We start from the raw sequence: 5,507 nt of genomic DNA on the forward strand, positions 1-5,507 counted from the left end.
TTAAAAGGCCCGGATAGGCACAATAATCCTGTTCCGGTGTCCTTCCATTGAGAAAAGGAGATTGCAACCTCTCCTTAAACTCACTGTTAAATTGGCATAATACTCCAATTTTCAGTGAGCAACGGACACTCAGGTGGAAAACCTGAGGTTTACAACCGAGGAGGAACACGTGAAGGATCAGGCTACAAGATCATCATTAACTTATCTTCTTTTTATTGCGTGTTTTCGTTTTTTGCGAACTCTTCAAGAACATTCGTTTCTTTTTGCGCGTATTTTTGGATCGTTTCCTGACGAAGAATTTATATTCATTTTTGAAAGACTATCGAAGGAGCATAGAGACGAACTCTAACTTCTTATTGTTGAATTGTGAAAAAAAGAAAAAAAAAGGTCTTTTGTAATTTTTATGTGTTTATGATGTATTTTTTTATGTTGTTATTGTTTTGTATTGACAAATTGTAATTTTTGTGGCGAGTATTGTCTTTTAAGTCTGCTGAGCATTTTTTAGTAATTTCGAGATATCTTACTCTGGTTTTCTAATTTTATACTTGGGCTGATATTTCTATTGTGTGTTTTCTTCTATTGACATAACCGAGTTTTATGATTTTTCATGTTTGATAAGTGAAAAGTATTTTTAGTTTAGTTTTTACTGGTTAAAATTTTGTGGTTCATCAGGTGAGTATTAAATTGTTGGACAGCGCAAGATACATTTGATAAGTTTAGATAATGGAGTTCAGCTTCAGACACATGACCTGGCAGTGGAACTAGGAGGTGCTGTTTAAAAAGGGGACTGTTATAAAATTGGGCTAATGTTTTAGTTTTTTAGTATACTAAATAGTTTTTTGGTTCCTCTATTAGAAGGCTTAATCAATTTATTTGTGAGGTCTGTATGTCTCAGACCTCAAAACGGGGACTGTTAAAGAAAAATTATTATTTTTTAGACTTTAATACAGTTAATCTTATGGCACGTGTAAACACTCTCACTTGAACATATTTCTTAATTTTGAATAAGGCTGTGTTGATGATTTAAAACTACTACAGGTGCTGGTCATAAAATTAGAATATCATGAAAAAGTAGATTGATTTCAGTAATTCCATTTAAAAAGTGAAACTTGTATATTATATTCATACATTACATACAAACTCATATATTTCAGATGTTTATTTTGTTTAATTTTGATGATTACAAATGACAACAAATGAAAATCTCAAATTCATCATATCAGAAAATTAGAATATTGTGAAAAGGTTCAAAATTGATGGCCCCTGGTGCCACACTCTAATCAGCTAATTAACTCAAACCACCTGCAAAAGCCTTTAAATGGTCTTTCAGTCTAGTTCTATAGGCTACACAATCATGGGGAAGACTGCTGACTTGACAGTTGTCCAAAAGACGACCATCGACACCTTGCACAAGGAGGGCAAGACACAAAAGGTCATCGCTAAAGAGGCTGGCTGTTCACAGAGCTCAGTGTCCAAGCACATTAATAGAGAGGCGAAGGGAAGGAAAAGATGTGGTCGAAAAAAGTGTACAAGCAAGAGAGATAACCGCACCCTGGAGAGGATTGTGAAACAAAACCCCTTCAAAAATGTGGGGGAGATTCACAAAGAGTGGACTGCAGCTGGAGTGAGTGCTTCAAGAACCACCACACACAGACGTATGAAAGACATGGGTTTCTGCTGTCGCATTCCTTGTGTCAAGCCACTCTTGAACCACAGACAGCGTCAGAAGCGTCTTGCCTGGGCTAAAGAGAAACAGGACTGGACTGCTGGTGAGTGGTCCAAAGTCATGTTCTCTGATGAAAGTAAATTTTGCATTTCCTTTGGAAATCAAGGTCCCAGAGTCTGGAGGAAAAGAAGAGAGGCACTTCATCCACGTTGCTTGAAGTCCAGTGTAAAGTTTCCACAGTCAGTGATGGTTTGGGGTGCCATGTCATCTGCTGGTGTTGGTCCATTGTGTTTTCTGAGGTCCAGGGTCAACGCAGCCACATACCAGGAAGTTTTAGAGCACTTCATGCTTCCTGCAGCTGACCAACTTTTTGGAGATGCAGATTTCATTTTCCAACAGGACTTGGCACCTGCACACAGTGCCAAAGCTACCAGTACCTGGTTGAAGGACCATGGTATTCCTGTTCTTAATTGGCCAGCAAACTCTCCTGACCTTAACCCCATAGAAAATCTATGGGGTACTGTGAAGAAGAAGATGCAATACACCAGACCCAACAATTCAGAAGAGCTAAAAGCCACTATTAGAGCAACCTGGGCTATCATAACACCTGAGCAGTGCCACAGACTGATTGACTCCATGCCACGCCGCATTGCTGCAGTAATACAGGCCAAAGGAGGCCCAACTAAATACTGAGTGCTGTACATGCTCATACTTTTCATGTTCATACTTTTCAGTTGGCCAACATTTCTATAAATCCTTTGTTTTTATTGGTCTTCAGTAATATTCTAATTTTCTGATATGATGAATTTGAGATTTTCATTTGTTGTCATTTGTAATCATCAAAATTAAACAAAATAAACATCTGAAATATATGAGTTTGTATGTAATGTATGAATATAATATACAAGTTTCACTTTTTAAATGGAATTACTGAAATCAATCTACTTTTTCATGATATTCTAATTTTATGACCAGCACCTGTAATGGGTAAGTATTTAGAGCACCAGGCAATAGAATGAGTATCTCCTGGGGGGTGAATAACAGTTAAGCCTGCAGGAGAGATTTCTGCTTGGTTTACAGAAGGTCAAAAGTCTTCCAGAATAAACAACCAGGGATGGTGTGAAACTGAATCAGGAAAAAGGCCCCCGCATTCCACAAGCTGTCTGTGGAAGCTTATCTTGTGTTTTATGACTTTAAGAATTCTAGATGCCAGGACAAGCTTTCCGCCTTTTCTTGTTAAAACAAAGAAGCAAATGACCCCAGATGTTTGCAGTAAATTAGGTAAAGTTTTAGGCAGTGTCAGAGATGGCTTTTGGTTGGAGGACCGAGGGCCAGCCCTTTTTGAATGGATTAGATACAAGAGGATAAAGCTTTCTAAATAGAAGTTACAGATCAGATTTGCCCTTGCAACTCTCCAAAGATGTCTCTGTACTCTTTGCTTTCTTTCCTCCTATGTCAGGTAATGGAATGTATGTCTCTGTTGTTCTGCAGTTTTGTTGTTAATTCATAAGTTGTTTTTTGTTGGATTAAATTCTGTGATTCTGTGACGTTCGCATATCTTGCTGGTTTTCCTTGGGGGCCACACGCAGCTCGCTGAGCGCACCTGGGAGAGGAAGAGAAACACCCAACCTTTTTCCAAAGTTAACTATTTAGAATATTTTCTTCCTTAACAACGGTCAATGGACAGCTCCACTCCTCTCCAAGTGTATAAGACATTTGGCTGAAGACCAAAAGCTGTGGCTACAAAATCGATCATTGACCTCCAGCAGAGACTTTCCCACTACAAAGTGCACTGAAGGATATTCTTATTATTGGACATGATGTTCATTACTGACAATCCATGGCTTGTACAGAATTCCAATGATGGAACACCACTCAGAGCTGGGGGTTCGTTTCCCCCCTACCACAACCCTCCAGGTGTCACTGTCATTTCCCATACGAGTGTTGAAGCCCAAAGAAGAATGACCAGATCCCTGAGAGGGGCTCCCATGCACCCATGCAAGGCAGACTAATGGTGCGTTCACACCAAATTTGTTAAGAGCGTCAAAAACATTTAACGCCAAAATTTGGATGCTGCGTCAAACGCTGGTCGAGATGTTTAGATGCTCGGCGCTCTGGTTGTTTATCTGCTCTGTACTTTCGTTACAAGCTGGGGAGCAGCTTGGCTTTATTTACTTTGCTGAATTTGAAAAAAATGGTTTTAACAATTTTGAGCAACAAATTCCACCTCCAAACATCACCTGTGCGGTTAGTTCATCAGGATCATGATCCAGCTAAAATATGCAGTTCTTTTTTGGAGCGTCAGACCTCCAGCATAACAGCGGACAGCAGCGCTGGGAATCCCAAATGAAAGCGCTCTGAAGCGGCCAGCATATCGGGGATTTCCTGCTACCGTTCGTAGAGGCTGGAAGTGAATATGGTTAAATATGAAGGTTTGTGGTAAAAAATGCAAGAAGTACCAGAATATAAAATCTAACATTTTTAGTTTAATTTGGGTATTTATAAACTGTTTCACCATTGTTCATAGGATCATAATGATCCGAGCTCCACTCTTTTCCTTGAACATAATAAACCATTCTCCTACTTATTTTTTTTAAAGCTTTGGAGTCCAACCCCTTCATATTTATTTTTAATATGCAGGCAGCTCTGCAGAAGGTCCTGGATCAGCTTTACTTATAAGTGGACATTCCGTAAAAGTAAACAAAAAATCCACTGGACTTGGTTTCCAAGGTTTGAGGACGTTTCGCTCCCTCTCCAGGTTTCTCAATTCAAATATCTGGATCCACAGTGAGTTTGAGGCTTTATATAGACAAGGCCTTGTATTGCTTGGAAAAAAGCAAATGGAAACTGATGAGTGGGTTGTTTGGTTCCATTGTTAGCCTGTAATACCTGAAACCTGTCTATGATTCTGTAGGTCGGTCGTTAAAGAGGGGGATTGTCTCCTATAATACCTGAAACTTGTCTATGATTGTTAAGGGTCGGTCATTAAGGAGGTATTGTTCACCAGCTGGAGCTGGTAGGTCCCTCGTTCCTCTGTGATGGGGTGGGGGGTGTGGTGATATCTGGATGTTATCATCTGTATAACTGAATTGAAAGTTTTTGGAAGCTGGAATCTGAATCCACCACCTCTGTTTAAAGTTGGTTTTTCTCTCTTAACATAGATGGCTTCCTTCACGCCCCTCTCAAACCACCTATTTTCTTTATCAAGAATGTGAACATTCTGGTCCTCAAAGAATGTCCTTTGTCCACAAGGTGTAGATGTACTGCAGATTCTTTTCCAGAGGAGGGCGCTCTTCTGTGTTGGGCCATGCGTCTGTGGAGAGGTTGTTTGGTTTCTCCAATATAAAGATCAGAGCATTACTCGCTGCACTGAACAGCATATACCACTCCGCTCATTTGAATTGAGAGGAGTGGTATATGAGACATTTGAATTGAGAAAGCTTCTTGGAGAGGCGGCGAAGCGTCTTCAAATCTTGGAAACCAAGTCCAGTGGATTTTTTTGAACTTTTACGGAATGACTATCACCTGGATGACTGAGAATCTTCATCAGCTTATAAGTGGACACTGCGTCAAGCTGCACAAGTGTTCAATTCCTTAACTCCAGTGTGGAACCCAGGAAGCTCTGATGCTGGGACGCCAGGACGCTCCTACACTTCGCAACACTCCTGATGCAGGATCTCTAGACACAGCTACACTTTGCAAGCTTTGATGCCCAGAAAGCGATGGGTGTGAACCATAAGGGTTACAGCAGAGAGGCCTGCTGATGGTGGTGTAGGAGGTAAGGTGTAGAGCTCTTTGAGTTCAGAATGCTCTAAAAGATAAACGACTGCTGTATTCGAGG

This window comes from Cyprinodon tularosa, unplaced genomic scaffold (genome assembly GCF_016077235.1).
Source record: "Cyprinodon tularosa strain WSP-4 unplaced genomic scaffold, ASM1607723v1 ctg782, whole genome shotgun sequence".
Lineage (NCBI taxonomy): Eukaryota > Metazoa > Chordata > Actinopteri > Cyprinodontiformes > Cyprinodontidae > Cyprinodon > Cyprinodon tularosa.